Consider the following 19,041-nt stretch of genomic DNA (forward strand, 5'->3'; position numbering starts at 1 on the left):
CAGGATACATGACTTCTCTGTTCGCAGAATAAGCGATATATCTTTTGTACCGAGGCGCTGATAGCTGTACAGGCAACCTGTAATGCCCGCACGGTGCCGCATTTGCTCCATTACACGCTTAGAGACTGCGGCTGTGATCTGCTTGGGGCGCGACAAATGCGGTCCCATATTCTTGGCTGTTAACATTCATAGTTTAGGTGTCTTCGACGTAACCAATTTGGCTACGCGCTTCACGAGTGGCTTCGACAGAGCACGGAAGCTCATGCCTTTTAGTGGAAGCAGGTGGCGTGGAAACGCACTACATGTTAATCATTGGCTACTAACGGTGCATCCGGAAAAATGCTTTCTCCTCTCGTTAATCGCGTCACCGCGCCCCCGTCGGCACGGAAATCTTCATTGCGTGTTGGCGGTAGGCGCCGCGCTGTGCGCCTGTCAGTGACGGTAGCGTGTGCACGATACAAAGGTAGTTCATTTTCTGGATGTCATCCCGCAAGCGCGACACTGTCCGGCGAGGCACACACCTGTTTCTGGCGCGCGCTCAAATGCCAACGCGGGGTGAAGAATTATACTCTTCGGTCTGTTCTGGTCATTACTTAGCCGCTCCATCTGCAAACAATCTCTAAACGAACACTGTTTGTTGACACGGTCTATTACCATGGTCGGATGTGTCGTGCAGTAAGAAAACTACCGAACGATTTTCATCGACAAAAAACCAACTACAGAATTCCACAGAGAAGAAGCGGTGCAAAGAAATTGGTTTGCTTCGTGCGGGTTTAACGCCCCAAAGCGACTCAGACTACGAGCAACGCTGTAGTAGAGGTCTCCCGAAATTACGACCACCTGGGGTTTTTTAAGGTGGACTTACATCGCACAGTACACGGGCCTCTATAATTTCGCCTCCATCAAAATTCGACCGCACGGCTGGGATCGAACCCACATCTTTCGGGTCAGCATTCGAGCACCATAACCACTGACCCACTTCGGCGGCTGGTGCAAATAAATTGTGCAGGTGTCGCCGCTAAAGGCGGATCTGCCTTAATAAAAACTGTTTGAGAACAGGCGGAATGGTGTTCGTTGCGTTTCGATGCAAGGCGACGCAGGTTGCGGGGGCAGCCAGAGCGAGAAAGATCTTTCTGAAATTGGACTAGAAGGCGGGGATTTAATGAAATGAAACAGCGTTTGCAGGCTGGTCAGGAGCTAAATGCGTTACAGAGCAACCCATGTAACCTGCGACACCATGTTCCCGTCCTTTATCAGCTCAGAAAATGAAGAAAATGGCGAACCCACAGCCCAAACGAGAAGACAAAATGCGCATGAAAGCAAGCGCTCTTGTCGCAAACTCAATCGAAGCCTTTTTACTGTCGATTGAGTCTCGGCAATCCTGAAAAGGCTCGCATTCGATTCCAATTCGACACACCGGTGAACTGTCCGAGTCGGGCGACCCGGCAGCAGGGATGTAGAAGCCTATTCCGCTGAACTAATGAATGCCGGCCGCTACCAACGACAGAGAGAGGGGGAGGAGGAAACGCGAAACGTTAGCGAGGAAAGTACAAGATGGAAGTAAAAAAAAAACCGGCCAAACGACCACTCGAACAGCCGTATCTTCGCACACACTCTACTACAAGAGCTGGGCAAAAAAAAAAAAAAACGCCAGCGATATTGAAACAGTCCGCGTTTCTACTCTTTCTTTTCTTTGTTATTGTACCCTCTTCATTCTATCCAAGGGAATAGCAAAAGGATTGCACTTGGCATGTTTACCCCTTCCCGCTGTGGCATGCGCTCCAGATCAAACAGGAGCCCTGCCTTGCCGTTTCCTCCCTTGTAACATATACGAGAAGGATAGAAAGAAAGCAAAAAAAAAAGTAGTTGAGAACAGGGACGGTGGACGCTGGCAGTGTTAGCACGGGGAGGAGCCCACTCCTCGTTGTACCTAAATCCCGCGCTCTCCACTTCTCCGCAGTGCGTGTGTGTGTACGCGGACCAGCGGGCGTGTGCGCTCGATTTCAGGACTGGAAAAGGAGGGGAAAAAAAAAAGGAGAACTGAGCGTCGGTAGCGATGAATTAATGCACAAATTATGCAGCCTCGAGTTGAGTAGGGCACGTTTAGGCGGGAAGCACCGCTAGAGCCTGTACGTATGTGCGTGCGTGCATGCGTGTCTGTATGTGCAGAGTGCGCGTAGCGCGGAAAATAAATAGCAGTGTCCCGCGCGAGTGGCGACCATTTTCTGCAGCGCTTCGTTCCACGAAAGGGAGCCAGGCTCGTGTGAGCGCGGGAGAGAGTCGCCCGGCGTTGCCGTCCCTGTACCGCGGGCATATTGTCTTACTGCGTTTCCCGACTGCCATTTCGTCTGTGTTGCTCAAGCTTTTCTTCGTCTTTTGATTCAACCTCTGCGAACATACGGGAGCCATTCCAAAGACACGGCGAAAAAAAAGTTATCCACTTCTATTTCTCCCTCTGTAAACGAGACCGAACGAACTGCCGAGACGGACCTAAGGCGTGGAGCCTGGGAGGGGGGCAAGTGTATCAGGAATAACGAATCAGCAGGGTAGCGCGAAAAGGAAGAATAACGAGGTAAAACAAATCGGAAGACAAGAAGATATAGAAGGTGAGCGAAAACCCCTAAGCGACTGGAGCGGCGCTCGAGACAAGTAGACTGAGCGCCGGTGCCCACTAACAACACCCCCCCCCCCCCACCCCCCGCCCCCTTACTGGCGCTCGCACGCGGCATCGCTCCGTTGGTAGCGGCTGGTGCGTGCGGCTGAGCGTCGGAAGAGCGCCTGCACTCGACATTTTGAGCTGAACCCAACGCCGGTGGATCCGACTTTTGAAAAGGCCGCGCGCGCGTTGAGGCTATAAAAGACGGCGAGCGGCTCGAACGAGACGACATCGACAGGGCCGACGTTTCTGTCTTCTTTTTTTCTTATTTTTGTGTTTCCTTCCGCTATTCTTCAAGATGCGCTTCTTTTTCACGCGATCCTTTCTTTCTCCCCCCTTCCACGCCCTCACTCCCACTGCTGGTTTATCGCTTCCTTCAAGGGAGAAACGAGACAGCCTGAAATAAAAACCCAGAAAACAACACAAGCGGGATAACAGGAGATAAAGGTAAACAAGGGCTTCCTCTGCGGCGTGTCGGTGTTCAAAAGAGGGGCGCATCCCATCAGACGCGGGAGCTGGAAAGTTGAGGCATGTAACACCGCGCGACCTGTCTATTGTGCTTCTGCCCACGCATTGTTTGCGTCTGTTCTTTTCTCCTGTTTTCTCTTTCCTTCACCTTTCTTTCACACTTTTTTGAACCTCTACTGCGTATACAATTAGCCCGGCCAAGCACGGACTAATGCGCCGCTGCAGCGTTGCCGCACCCGAAAACGAAAGGCAGGCAACACTGCGCGAGCACGCGATTTAGTTCCACGCAAACTCCGGCGCTTGTCGCCCTTCTCGCATTCCTCCTTTCCTCCTTGCCATCAGCCGGAGTTTTAAGGAGGAGGGAACAAAGCGAGGAGGTATGGAGTGAGGAGGGTGGGAAGGTGAGAGAGAATTGTGTTTCTCCAGTGCCATTTCGAACGTGTCGGTAGCCGCGTACTCGCGCAGCGTTCGTCTGTCCGCGAGGCGCCGGCTGTTCGATCTTTCTTGCGGCGGAAAAATACGGGCTGGATTTGCGAAGCTTCGAGCACCGGCTTTCCCTCCGGTTCGCTCGCGCTCCAGGCTGTCGGCTACAGTATAGAAAGAAAAAAAAAAAGGCGGGGAAGATCTGTGCGCAAAAATAAAATAAAATAAAAAAATCACCACGAGAAAAGGTGGAGTTTTCGGCAGAACCGAGTGGCACCAAGGTTGCGTGGCAGAAACAAAACGATGGTGATGCTTCGACGCGCGCACCGAAACAGAAGTGAGTGAGGGACAGGTGCAGCCCAAACCTGAAGTAAGAGCAAGGTTTGTTGTCCTTCTTGTTCTGGTCCTTTGTCTGCAAGCGCTGTGTTCTCAAGCTGAAGTAAGAGGCCTCGGAAAGCAACAAAGTGCACAAAGAAATGAGAACTCCTGTCAATGAACAGAAACGCTCCGCTCCTCGGAACGCTGAAAAAATATGGCACAAAAAAAGAGAGAAAACTTCATCAGAAAGAAAAAAAAGGAGACAGCGGAACGGACCCAGTACGGTATTTTTTACGATGCTCCACTGCACAACAAAGGAACGAATCAAGACCGCGAAGCTATAGGAAACAAGTGAAAAATGGAACGAAAGCATGGCTGCTCTCTCCAAAGGAAGGGATTGAGGCGCCCGGTCAGGGAAAAAGAAAGTGAAAGCGAAAGTGGAATGTTATCGCAAGACCACAGGCGGTGCCATAATTCGGCGGCGTAAAGACGGTCGCTGACTTCTCCTTGCAGAGCGCCGCCCGTGCTTCTGTTGTGTTCCACGAGAGACAACACACAGCCCAGTGGCGCACGTGCCAGAGCGCTAAAAACTGGCTTGCATCCCGGCGCCGTGCCTCGGCTGCGCAAACAGAGGCGAAACGTGACGTGGCCAGGTGGGAATTTGAAAAGCGCAAAAAAAAAATGAATAAATTGAAAAAAGGAAAACGTAAAGAGGGAGTGAGCGTGAGCCTGTTGCAGATGGCAGAGGCCGTGCCGTGTGTTTCTGCCACATGGCGATGCATGTGCTTAGGTTCGCCGTTGTTGTTGCCTCCAGCTCTGCTGGAAATGCGCACTACATTCGTTCGAAGCCCTGGCAGCTCCCCGAAGGAAAACGGACACCAAGCTACCGTTAAGACTAACTCTTCAGTTTCTCCTAGTCCCGCTCAGAGCCGAAGAAAGCGCGTTGCGAAAGAGAAAAATACTGCCGCACACGTTTTGCAACCGCAGCGGGAAACGAAGGGGAAATTTACGATTACGACAAAAAAAAATGGTTTGCTGGTACAGTTTCTAAAACGAAAGATGAATAGCAGGAATCCAACCCGGGAGGGGGACGATTGTTTAAGCCGATTTTAACCAAGCTGAAGTATGACAGCGTGGTTAGTCGACCGAGCACACAGAACCTTTTGCAGGAACTTCGTCTACCAGTGCCCTATAGTTTGCAGGGAAATTCGTACTCGGGCTCGCTTGCGTCTAGAGATGCGCGCTGGAAGTACAGCTTGCCTAACTGGACGCTGGAGCACGTCCTGAGAGGAAGGCGTCTTTTCAGCTCCCGCTTTTAGGCTGGTTACGAACGTGTCTCGCGAGGCTTTCGAGGCTGCTTCGCTCGCGGCGATGACTTCACCGCGAGTGCGTGGCGAAATGAATTTTGTGTCTCGCTCTTATTCTACACGATGAGGCGCAAGTAGTAGAGAATAGCCCTCGGTAAGAATGAGTAATGAGGAGATAAGACCAGCCTGCCGCTGCCTAGAGGATTTCCTTCCGCTAGTCTGGTTAAGGTCCAAAGCGGGTCCTTCTTTGCGCTTTCGCAATGTAAGCGATCGACTGCATGGAGCGCACGGAAAGTGAAGCTCACAAGCCGGTGGCCCCTCTCCCTCTTCCACACGCAGAGAGAAAAGAACAAGCTATCGTTGAGGCTGAAATCAAACTAAAAGTTTCCTGGACCTACTTATATTTGTATGCGCGTGTGTCTTTTTTTCTTCCTTCGTCTGGTAAACGAATCACATCTCCGAAGCACCGCACCAGAAATTTAATGAGAACATCTACGCGTTCCGCTGCACAGAGGTTGAGAGCCCTCATCCGGGCAGAGCACTCAAAGCGCTCACCGCGTCGCAATTATCTTCGCAAATAGACTATCTTGTTCAAGTTCTGTGTTTGCCCAGGAACTGTATTTGAGGGCTAACAAACTGCAACGCAGCGCTCCAAAAAAGAAAAAAAGAAGGTTTACCTGTTTTACTTTATGATTTTTGAGAGTTAGTATGTTACACGATACACTCTCCAAATGGAGGGAGTATGAAGATAGCAAGCTCCCGCACATTAAACGGAGCGCGCTAGAGGACAACTTACTGCCTTTCTACTCCCACATAGGCGTAAAAGGGTTAACAGTGTAGCAAATATCTGCATGGTTTTGTTTTGATGGCCGTGAATGGATAGAAGTACTGGGTAGTTATGTCGGCGAGTGATAAAATGAGCGGAAAGAGCACTAGGGACAAAGTTGAAGCAAAAGAAGAGAAAGTGGCAGGGTTTTAGCATAGTTAAACCAAGCAGAGTTGCTAAAGCAAGGGACACCGAGGGCGCCAAGGTCACCTTCAAGGTGACCCTCTTACTGGCTACAGCTGCCGCGACGCCCTGCCGAACTTTCCCGGCCTTCCTTCCATTGACTGCAGCTGGCACGACGCTCCTCCGAACTAAGCCGAACTTACCCGAGTTACTCCGAGGCATCACACAAGATTTATTGGCTGGGGCCGTGTTAAGTAGTACTTTCTCACTAAAACGTGGTGTATAATTTCAAGTGCGTGAGAAACTACCGAGCAGTGCGAAACAACCGCATGGCAACAACCGCACGGCAAGCATCACAGCCATGAAATCTAACGTCTCACTCCCATCGTTACAATCTCGCTGCAAAATTGGTCGCCTAACGCTATTTAACAAGCTATATCATCACGTTGCGCTTCACAACTATTTCATGTCACCCCCCGAATACATTTCACGTCGCATCGATCACCGCCACAAGGTTGGCATCCCAACATGCCACACAAAATTTATTTTCAGTCTTATCTTCCCCGAACATCTGTGGAATGGAACCGCCTTCCCCCCGATATTGCAGCCATTCCTGATATTAATCCTTCATGACGCTCTAGCTAATATTGTTTATTCTGAAGGAAGTTGATTGTGTGTTTTATCTGGTTCCACTGTATTGTATACATTGTTTCTGCACTATTTACGTTTTCTAGATGTTATTTGTTTTATTCTGGAGTAAATTTATTTTGTAATACCTATTTTCACTGTATTCTATTTCATTGTTGTTTATCCTAAACCCACTCCCCTCTGTAATGCCTTTGGCCCTGAGGGTACAATAAATAAATAAAAATAATAAATGAATGAATAAATAAATAAATAAATAAATAAATAAATAAATTGTTTCTTCGGAGATTGGTTTTGGAGCGCTTCTTTAAAACAAGGAAACAGGAAGAAACAGAGATAATATAATATTTAGTGGCCTCTGACAAGGTTAAGCTGAGGTTTTGGAGCAGACGGGAAAGCAATAGCCGCAGATTATTAACCTTTCTCGAAATACAGTTTAAAAAGCATGCTTACTGCCGCTTTACCTCGAGAGCCAAAATTCATTTCACTAGTCGCTGTATTCAGACAAAACTATATATATATATATATATATATATATATATATATATATATATATATATATATATATATATATATATATATATATATATTAGGACGGCGTTTTTTGTCCAGACTGATTTATTATTGAAGGATTGTTTAGCCTTCATACATAGAAAAATTGATATATAAAAGAAGGCAGCGGCTTTATTTAGGCGTGCGTAGAGTAAAATGCGTGTGTACAGGGAAAAATGAGATCGGTATAGTTTCCTTTAAGGAAACGTCGAAAGTAATATTGAGAAAAAAAAAAGAAAACGCGTTTCCTGGGACTATACGTACGGCTCAGCGAATGTGTGCACGAACTAGACCGCAATATATTGAGCACACGCCCCCCCCCCTTTCACCAAAAAAAACAACAAACAAATGCATTGTTCGTTTCTCACAGACGGGGCATGAAGCCTCGTCTCGCGCCGCGCATTTATTGCACAACAACGGGCAGCAAGCAGCAATGTCAAAGAAAAAGCATAGATCACAACTGCGCGTTACACAATAGGGGGTGCGCGATGCGAGCCATGCACCGAGGTAAATTACGTGTAGTCGCGCAGGCCTAACCTCGCTGCATGCCCGATATTCATCTGTCTACGCGTGTATGAAAAATTGCGATTGTGCCTCGGATTTGAACGCGCGATGACAATGAAAAGAGCCACGAGAGCAGGCACCGAATACGAAAAGGCGAGTTAGGAGTATGGACATGAATGACAAAGAGCTCTGACGTAAAGAACGCGGCGTCTGTCTGAGCATCGCCTGTTCTTTGGTGCCTGGGCTATTCTTCCATCTTTGGGGTGCAGCGCGCTTGTATCGCAACGGACAGAAGCAACATGAGTATCTGGAGCTTTAGCCGTGTTCTCCGTCTCATTGGTGACGTATTTGTACGCGCTGTAAAACCGCGACCACCATTTTTCACTGGCTAGAGCCCCCCCTGGCGGTTTTTCTTTGAACCAGGATCTCGCTACGCTTCATTTGGCCGAGAAGCGCGACGTTTTTTTTGCTTTTAATATTATTTTACCCAGTGGCGCAACAGAATTCCAAACAAAGCCGCTTGCAGACAGCCCTGCTGGGTTGCCATGCAGCTTTAGGTAATGCATGCCGACGGTACTGCATGTGCGTTATTGCGTCGGCCCCTGTCGACTGACTCTCCAGTTACACTTAATAATGACTAAGCTTTACATGGTAGAAAAAAATTCAAAGCGTTATAATAGGTAATAGCGTATTTATTTAAATATTGTTTAACGGTGTCAAGGTATAGGAGAGGTTGTCGGGCATTGTTCCGGTTTGTCGTGCTCCTATACAAGCTTTTCGCTATTAAAATTTCATTACCGGTTATTTAGCGTTGTCTCTACGTTGTCCGATAATATTTTAGTCTGAATTCATGCAATTCGTCTTGATGTAACGAAGACAGGAATGCTAAGGTATGCAGGTACGACTTTAGGGGCTGCATCAGCGTTTTGTTTCTGTCTGTGGTCTTTTATGCACTAGCTGGCATTCTGAAAAAGTGTATTCTTTAGTGATGAGGTGCAGACAGGCATGGAAGTGCATGTACCACACTTAATAACCGCATAAATTATCATCATCATTAAATATCAACAGCCACGTCCGTTATGCAACACTGCAGGGTGCATACGTGGAATAAGCTACAAACATCGTATAGAGTCACTGGATAACTTTTCCAGTAGACATCGCACCGTTAAAGGGACACTCACCAGAAATTTCGTCCAGTGTAAGTGACGAAAAACAGCGTCCTTTTATTAAAACTGCACTGAAGATAAATAGACAAAAGCTTTAAAATGTCGGAAGAGTGACAAGTGACTTTCAACGAATTTTAATCACGGGGCCTCTCATTATCTGCGCTAGGTCGGCGTCATACCGCTGCTAGCTAAGGGCGCTGCAGTCGGTTCAATTTTACCTCGACTGGAGCTTAAATATTTTCCAAGCTCAATAACGAAAGCCACGTGGAGTGCTCCTTGAAGCGCCATTCCAACACACCATTAAAAACAGGTCGGGAACCTGACGTGATGAAAGGCGTAAAAGCTAGCCTCAGGAGAACCCCTAGCTCCCTGGAAGCTTCCACTAGGGAGAACGCCGTGTCATTATATAAATGTGGCCTAAAGCGTAGCCCCCCCCCCCCCCCCCCCCTTTCTTCCTCCTCGCCAGGTTTCAGGTTTCAGAGCAGTGCGAATGCCGCGTACGTGGCCGAGTGGGCTCGGCGAGCCAGTGCGCCGGCGAAGCAAGTCCTCGAAGGGCCGCTTGAAACGGGATCCGATCGAACGAACCCTGCCTCATGCGCCGCAGTTCACGGGGTTGTAAGAGAGCAACGCCCGTTTAAGCAGTCGCTGAGAGCCGCGCACTTTGCGTACTGGGCTGTGATCCCACGCCTACAGGGCCTGCTGCCGTAGCACGAACAACGATCCCAAGAAAAAGCTTCTCGCGCCAGCCTTGTAGGATTAGAGAGAACGGTTTAACCGGAAGCACTTTAATGCGGACCTGGGCGCCTGTCTCTGATGGTGTCGTTCTCCCAGACTCTGTTATTGCTGTTACGCATAAGCAGTACCTGACACATGTATGCACATACTCGCTAGCTGTACGCATCGAGTGATTGCATTTTTTAAAAATATTTTGTTCGCAGTGCCTGACATCGGCGTTACTGAGAACTAGGACGCTTGCAGTCACAGGTGAAACCAGCGGCGCTTAAATGCGGACTCAAGGAGCTGTGTCTGCTAGTGTCTTTACCTCGGCTTCTGTTATTTCTATCAAGTGACATTTAAGTAACTTAAACACGTAGTCCTGTGCCTGGTGGTTACACACAGTGAAAGATTTTTCATCCTGATTTGATTTTTTTCTCTTCTTGTGTTTGCAGCGGCAGTGATACGAACTGCGACGTTTGCAGAACTCTCAGAAGTTCGCCTCTGTATTCGGCGAAAAATAAAGTGTCAAGTGGTTCGTGATTTCGCTTTATTGGTAAGATACGTAGTCCTAATCTGTTTCACTAATAACTATGCACTAACTGCCGTGGTTCAGCGGCTACGGCGTTAAGCTGCTCAGCCAAACCTCGCTGGATGAAATCCGGGCTGCGCGTGGTAGAAACACATGTGTGTGTGATGTCAGTGTACCAGTGTACGTCAAAAAGCCCGAATTGGTGGAAATCCTTCCTGAGCATTCTGATACGGCGCCTTTCAAAGCCCAGATTCACCTGAGGGGCCATAAATTTCTCATATCATAAAATATAATACCGAACAGTACCGTACCCCACCGTCTAATAACAATGCCGCGTTGCGGCAGCTAAGCCCAGCGTGAGCCAGTCAGGAGCGCGGTCAGATTTTGTTTCCTTGTACAAATGTGCCGTAGCACAAATTGGCGTCCGGCACAGGGCAAGCACACCAGCCGATAATGCGATAACAAAGGCGCCCGGCTGTCGAGGATTATTACTATTGCGCTATCCCGGTGGGTAAACCCCGAACAAAATAGTGCGATGTATGCGGGTTGGTGACAAGAGAAATAAAGAAATAAAAATAAATCAACTAAATATTCGGGATCTGGATTTGAACCCGTGGCGACGCGAATAGATCAGCTTCGCTGGACACTGCGCGAGAGCACTATAGGCTATCGCCGCAGTCGATCACGCCTGTGTTAAACTGAAACACATTCTCACGCCGGACACTGCACACCATCTGCTTCATCAGCGAATACTACTATCAAACTAATATTCGCGCTCTGAGATGTGCGGCGGTAGTGACAGAGAGACGTGCACTTTATCAGTTGGCGTGGACAACGTTGGGGCAGAAGCACTGCACTAGAGCGATACGCGTTGGTGTTCACAACACTGCTGCAGAAACGCGGCACTGGAGCAGAGGCCACCGGCGTACATGGTAAATTGGCACTGACGATGAGAAAGTTGAAGACTCTCATAACTGGCTCTCCGGGTCAGTGGACACCTCAACTGCACTTTCAGGTACGTGGTGGTGGTATCCACCTATAAAAAACTGTGCTTTTCGCGCGGTATTTCAGGATTAGCTATGCCAAACCACCAGCCATTTTTTTATGTTTCATGCTCGAATTGAAAGTGAAAGTTGGTTTCTGGGGAAAGGAAATGGAGCAGTATCTGTCTCACTTATCGGCGGACACCTGAACCGCGCTGTAAGGGAAGGGATAAAGGAAGGAGTGAGAGAAGAAAGAGGTGCCGTAGTGGAGGGCTCCGGAATAATTTCGACCACCTGGGGATCTGACATCGCACTGACATAAGACACTGACATCGCACAGCACACGGGCTCCTCAGTGTACCACCTCCATCGAAACGCGGCCACCGCGGTTGGGTTCGAACCCGGGAACTCCGGATCAGTAGCCGAGCACCCTAACTAACCACTGAGCCACCGCGTCGGGTGATGAATTCCGCACCTATATAGGTGATGCTGTCTCTTCTATTGCTTCACGACGGTAGAGAGAGAGAGACTGCGCATTGTCCATCTCCCGCTGCGTACCTACTGCGGTCGGCACTTGAGTGTGGGTATGTTACAATAGAGAACAAGTCAGGGATGCTGGAAAGGACCTTTTCACTATATTTTGAACGCATTCTGTCGTGAAATGTAAAAAGAAAAGCACATCAGAACGCAGCGCGATGAAAGAATAAAGAAAAAGTTATCGGCTGATGCGATGAAAGAGGAATTGAATTATTCTGTAGCAGGTACTCTCGGTTACTAATGACAGTAATTACACGGCCTTCCTGATTCAGATGTTGTTTGTATCAGAAACCAATTGAAAGCCCACGCCCTTGAAAGTGCTGCTAATGCAAGCGCATATCTGTTTTCAACTTCGCGGAAACAAGCCTTTTATGAAATACAGCGCGTGGCCTGCTCTCTGCACATTGTTCGTGCGGCGTCTAGATGGCAGATTAATCGTTCTGCCGATAGCGCGGATGCGGCAGTTTAGTTACTCATGCACTAGAGGAAGGAGCGATGTGAGACCCATTAATAACACCGATCGCTTCCGAACGAAACGCAAACACAGGATCTGAGTTGATCGCTTCCGCCATTACTTCTACGCGGATATAGTGGAGTGACGCTATCAGCTCTAAGTTTGCTCTATACCCGAACAAGTTATATGCAGCAGCTTTCGCAAGGCTTAGTCTGGTCATATGACTTGAACAGAACGGGACAAGAGCACCGCGCCCATATCTGTTCGCGTAGAGTCTAGGGGTCAGGTTTTCCGGCTAACTTTGCTAGGGCACAAACGCTGACAATTCGTGTGCAAAACTTACTTGTGAGGGAACACTTTCCTTGGTAACTGATGCGATCTGTGATTAGCGGAAATAATCTGAATTCCTTCCTTAAGAGAGGTCTTTTATTGCTATGTAGCTTGAATGCGCTGAGTGGTTAGCAGGACGAAACTAGACAACGACTGTATGCAACTCCTAATCTTTATCATACTCAAAATTTCAGCTTATACTCATGGTATATCTATGAAAGTTAAAGTAATGAGTCGTAGGCAAACAACACCAGACGCCTAAGATTAGACCCAAAATGGGTCAGCCGTGTCCACCGCACATTTGGACAAGGCAATCAAACTGCTTGAACAAGACGAAACCCTATTCATCAAAGACAGGTAGAGAGAGAGAGGGAGAGAAATCACTTTATTTGACAACTTTGTTCTAGTCGCTCAGGAGAGAACATGCTTGTTCTACCAGGGTCAGAGTTTAACATCTCTCAAAACGAAGTTGAACATCTTTGTCAAAACTACGAGTACTAGGCGAGTCATCTGTCAACTAAGCCGCACCCAGCCCTGCGCTATCCAAGTTCAGCATAAGCAAGCAAAAAATGGCGGCGCGTCGGAGCTGTCTTTCTTGAAAATAAATACGAGTTCGGCTGCCCAGGTTTTGTTCCCAATTCATGCTCTAACATATGAGGGCATCTCAGTGCTCCTATTTATCGCGTGCAAACGCAGAGAGTGAAGAGCAATATATTGTAGCCTATAGGTACTCCTCATCGTAATAGCATGTGAGTACGGAAAAGTATGCAATCTGTCTTTGATGGCAAATATTAATTTTGCGCATAACGAAAGGACGTGTTTTAAGAAATCAATTAACGGAAGCGTGAAATATCAGCAGCAAATCAGCAAAAACCTCTGTGCACTACGGTTGATGAAAACTTTGTGAAGAGGAAGTTCACTCGTCTCGTGAACTGTTTCCTAGAAATCCCCGAACTCGGAGCGCAACGAAGCAAGAAACGTTACACAATCGAGTACTTTCGTCACAGTAATTATAAGAAATGGCAATGAAAAATGTTTACTATGAGAATTAGGAAACAAAGCTCTTAATGGGGCATAATATGCACCACTAAGTCCAACCTTGAAATCAGTACTAGGCTATTGCTTCTGACCCACTACTTGGATCTGCAAACTGATGGTAGAGTGCTGGCCAAGTGAGCGCATGGCGAATCGAGATGATTGATGCCCCAGCGGGAAAGCGGGTATCTCTATTACACAGCCCAATTTCCAGCTGATACAGTATCTTCTTCAATCGGCGCGCGACTCACTTGACCCCCCTCCCTCTTACCCCCCCCCCCCTCCCCCCTTTCTTTCTTTTCCGCAAGAAAAATATGTTGCAGATACACACGCGATAGGCTGGGTGCCGTCTGATGAGGAAGTGCATTTCTACCGGTTGTCCACTGAAAGACCGGTATTGTTCTCTATGAGCTGCGGTGGAATATATTCAGGCTGAATTCTTCGTGTACTACTTGTTCCTCTCGTTCATCTCACCGCCGCTCAAAGCTAACTTGCGTAAACATGTGGTTTGCCTACGGTCGTACCTACGCGGCCATCTGCGCTGTGTAAGCGATACGCATCTGTGCAAACAGTCAAACAGTCAATCAACACGCGAGTGACCCTTATTGTTACCCGAGTGACTCACATTGTTACCCGGGTTACTCTAAGACTGCCGACGCAAAAGCACTGCCACAAAAAGCTGGCATGAGAGCCTTGGAATGCACCTTCCTCGCCAGAAAACTTCTACACTTGTGAAAGGGGGCCGAAACGGCCGTTTTAGGACGGGGCTCTTAGCTAGACAGAATGCTTCTAATGCACCGAAGTACTATAATGCGAGGATTCGGTTACACTGCGTCACTGCCAAAGGCAAGCGTGAAGTCCTGTGCGGCTAGTTTTTGAGAAATGGGCTTCCACTCGGGTTCACGAGGACAACAGACTGGGTAGCGTGAATGAAAAGTGAGGCTGAGTTGGCGCTGGCGTCGATCACGTTCGCGGAGTCCCGACAGTTGTCCTCGTCTCCGCCCGCCGAGCCATCCGCGCGGAAGGGATCGAGAGAGAGAGAGGATAGCGGGTGCGGGTGTCGCGCGAGTTGGCTTCTTAGCTCCGAGACCAGTGGATAGATGTATGGACAACGGTCGAGGCACGGAGGTTAATCAATTATTTACCCAAGAATGGACAGTGTTTCTGCGGAGAAAGATATATGGCCGCATCCTACGTGCGTTTGTGCGTGCGTGCCCAGACCGGGGCGTGGGCGCGCTATAAATGTGACAGCTTTCTCTCGGGCTATAGCCGCGTGCTAGGAGCACTAGGCGAGAAAAGGAGGAGGGGAGAGAATACTTTATTAACACGCCCAAGTCTGGCGTTGTCATTAGGTAGTCTTCTTCCAGTCGTCACCCAGCATTCGTAGGTGTGCATGCATAAGGAGTGGAGGACCGCCTGAGCATGCAGATTGCTGAATATGTGAGGATGCATTTTCTTATTGGTTGGTTCATTCAGTTAATATCAACGTACATACATTCAGACTTCGTTCTCTGAACCTTGGTGTAGAATGGGGTTGCTCGCTGGTGTTGTCGGACCCTAACTTTATTATGGTAGCGTGCTTCACAGAAAACACATGAACCGGTCTTTTCGACTTTTATCTTTTGTTCTTTCATTTCGTCGTATTTTTTACAACTTAGTGTTTTAATAAGGCTTCATTTTGCGAACAACATAAGCATATATGCGCACTGAACGGCAACGATCTCTGCCATATATAAGCAGCGCCAGTTTGGCAGAAATCACCTGGAACCTTTCCTGTTTTAAGGTTTTCACTATTTCCTGGTGTGAACGCAGACACAATCAGCCCCAGTACTGGAGAAAAGCCGGCGAAATCTAACACTTTGTTTGCTATCGTTCATCCTGTCGCGGACAGGCGCGCCTATTGGACGCAGTAATAATAATAATTGGTTTTTAGGGAAAGGAAATGGCGCAGTACCTGTCTCATTTATCGTTGGACACCTGAACCGCGCCGTAATGGAAGGGATAAAGGAGGGCGTGAAAGAAGAAAGGAAGAGATGGGTGCCGTTGTGGAGGGCTCCGGAATAATTTCGACCACCTGGGGATCTTTAACGTGCACTGACATCGCACAGCACACGGGAGCCTTAGTGTTTTGCCTCCATAAAAACGCACCCGCCGCGGTCGGGTTCGAACCCGGGAACTCCGGATCAGTAGCCGAGCGCCCTAACCACTGAGCCACCGCGGCGGGTTGATGTTGTTTTTCATGTCCGTTTTCCCCTTCTGTTTGCCTTTCAGTGTTATTTCATCATCTCTGTGTTGTGCACATGTATAAAAATGCATCCTTTATTTTCGTTTTCCATTTCGTTTTGCAAGTGCAGTTGTACTGCAAGATAGGCCTTTGAAAAAAAAAGCAAAAAAATAACAATGGTGTTTCAGATGTGCACTGTATGCCTCGCCATTGCTCATGATGTAAAGGTGGCTGGAGCGCCGTCAAGCTGCCGATAGAGCAGCTTTTTCTCCAGCCACCTATTTTCGCTCCTCTGCATTTCAGTGGCGAAAATAAACATGACTATTATAAAAAGGTATAAAAAAGGTGTTGGACACAGTAATTCTCAGAATCGACGCGCCCACTTTATAAACCAAATAGAGCGCAAAAGGAAACAAAGATACGAGGGCCTGAAAAAGGCAGCTTTTTTTCCCTGGAATTAGTATTAGCAACAGCAACGAACGGTGGCTCGGCGGACTTTCGCTGTACTGCTGCACTTGGCATATTGGGCTCTGCACAGCACTGTAGCTCGCTGGAAACGGTCGCGCAATCGGTCGGTCGGTTGGTCAGCAGGCGGCGAGGCCTGAGCAACGGTAGCTTAATCGAGTGTAGCGTGTGAACCTGACAGTATGTCAGTCAGCGCGGCATCGACAAACACAGCTTCACTGCAAGCAGCGGCAGCAGCCGCTGTGTACGCGAGAGCCGCTAGCGAGTCCGTTCTGGCACATTGCTCGTTTTGCCTTGTCTGCGTGTCCGTGAGGCTTTGCGTCCACGTGTGTTTGCCATCACAGACGCCAGCGAATCGTGCGGAGGCGGATGTCGCCTCAGGGTTCAGTATGTTACGGTACGTGGAAGATGGGCATTTCGCCTCTATGTACAATCTGTTGCGATCGCTCAAATACCGCGACAGGAAATGAGCGTCCCGTCTCGCTGTATAGGCGCCAAGTGATATAGCACGGGTGAGTGAGAACACCCCTTGCTATTCCTTCCTCCTCACCCCTCAGAACGCCTCTTTTCAGCTCTAGGTACTGCCAGACCGCATTGAAGCACGTCTCCATAAAAGGGGGTTGGCACAAAATATTTATGCCCAACTATTGGGTGGCTGACATATTGTACGTATGATATTTGTTACAAGATGGATGTGCCTAAGCTTAAGCATAAGCATCGTGCAATAAAAATACTTGCATGTATATCAAACAAGCTTTGTTTGCTGTTTGCACAAGCTCGAATAACTTATCCATGAGATATCCAATATTTTTGTTACTCTACTGTAACGCTCTCGTAACATCTCTCCGGAGATGTTTTTGTGACCGCTTTTTATTTCTATCAGTGGTCTGTCAGGCACTCTCAATCAAAATTGTTAAGGCTTTGGCAGAACTCCGTTATGCGCCTGTTTTCTTCACGTGCAGTAAAACTTGCGCTGCATTCCGAGGCGCCATAAATTCAGACACTGCATTGAGCTAGCAGCTGATCACAACTCGGCATATTTTAACATCGGCGTTTATATCGAGATCTGAGTGAAACAATGCGCGACCAAAGTACCGTGCCTTCTCCAGACTCTAGCGGAAACAGAGCACTTGCACAAAGCAGCTCTCCTCATGCAGCGTGATAAAGTACACTAAAAAAACAGCAATAAAAATCGGGGCAGACGCGGCGTGTAAAGGGGAGTGGCGCGCGAGCATGTCTAGACACGACAGCATGAGGTGTTGCCACGAAGCAGAACGTGCAGGCGTTGATGCCGGCGTGTTTGAGTGCTCGGAGATATTTGGGGAGGAGGAGGAAGGCCAACGAGATAGGGAAACAGGGAAGACGGCGGCCAGGAAGCAAGGCAAGCACAAGGGGAAAGAAAAGCGCGCGTGAAGGCGGCGCGCTATCAGTTCTCGTCGCCTGGGGGCGTAGTGGAAGGACGCCAATTTAAGGGGGCGGCTGCTGTCATCGCCGGTCGACGCTCAGTGTACTCACGCGTCTCTCTCGGCGAAGAATGCGCGAACTACGATGATGACGGCTCCGCCGACGCAGCATTCATCCTCCGCGCGGCGTTTTCAAACAGTCGCCTCGGGGCAGAAACAAATTTTTCTTTTTTGTACACCCACGGTAAGTTCCTTATAAACCTCGTTCAGTCACTCGCGTGGTCCTTCAAATCGAAGTGGTGTCACGAAACCCAGAGTAAAATATAAAAAAGGACACACTGACAGCGGAAATAAAGTTTAACGAGTGCAGAAACAACGTCTAGTATGGCAAGTAACTTTCGCTTTAGTTAAGGTACTGTCGTTTCATGGATGCCACTCGCATCTGCTGTGGCCATCAGGAGCTTCCTGCGAAGCCTTTACAAGAAGGTTTGAGGTCTGAAACGGCTTAAAACAACATGGAATGCTTAGGGTTCTCGCGTTAGGAAATTTTATTTTTTTTTTCCCGTCTGTGGAAAGGACTATGTATTTCCTGATCCCGGCTCTTGATATGTCTGGGGTCGCAAGTGGTAGAAAAGCAAAGCGCACCCTTTTTAGACACCTCGCCAGTTGTCCACGTAAGCTTGCTTGGCAACCATAAAGAGGAAAATAGCTTCAGCGAGTTTCTCCTGTCACAACAAAACATCTAAAGTAAGGCTGCTCTGCAGGAAAGTATTTTTTAGATAAATATCGCAACAAAAATTCTAGCTAAGCGTGAAGAACAGTCTGCTTATGCACTTATTAACGAGACAATAAGGCAATACCAATGCAAAGTGCATGTTTTTGGCCGCGCGTATTAGTGTGTCAACACTTCCCAAAGAAACACCTATAAAAAACTTCTATCAAAGCTGCCCATAAAACTTGCACTTTTGAAAGTAGCTGTCGGCAACCTTACAACACGCTTCCCTAAAGCTGAAACCGCCAAACGACGTTTCAAACACACTGTAGTAATCCTCAATCAGTTTAAAAGAGAGCGCTCTCTTTCAACGGCGTTAATCCTTGAGGTTTCGAGCGCGACAGATGAAAGAACTTTTACTTTCTTCTTGAAAAGAAAGAATAGCAAAGAAATGTATTTGCTTCAGTGGAATCAGCCATAAGCTGCCTCGGACAGCCTGTCCAAATCTGTTGATGAGAGAGCGAAAAGTGTGCAACAAAATAAAAGAAAAAGAAAAGGAGGAGTTCTTTGACTTGAAAGGTCACAGTCTAGCGGTACATCGCTTTTCATGTGAAATTCAGGGGACTCTAATAAACGGCTTAGGGAGCCAGAATAAGGTTTGGCT

The 19,041-nt window shown here is 48.1% G+C and overlaps 1 protein-coding gene across 5 annotated transcripts in view; it reads right to left on the reverse strand.

Annotated features, from left to right (window-relative positions):
* Positions 1-19,041, reverse strand: part of LOC144136563 (nephrin-like) — a 590,467-nt gene that overhangs the window by 36,220 nt on the left and 535,206 nt on the right. The gene's annotated exons all lie outside the window — the stretch shown is intronic.

Source organism: Amblyomma americanum, chromosome 6, assembly GCF_052857255.1.
Source record: "Amblyomma americanum isolate KBUSLIRL-KWMA chromosome 6, ASM5285725v1, whole genome shotgun sequence".
NCBI classification, from domain to species: domain Eukaryota; kingdom Metazoa; phylum Arthropoda; class Arachnida; order Ixodida; family Ixodidae; genus Amblyomma; species Amblyomma americanum.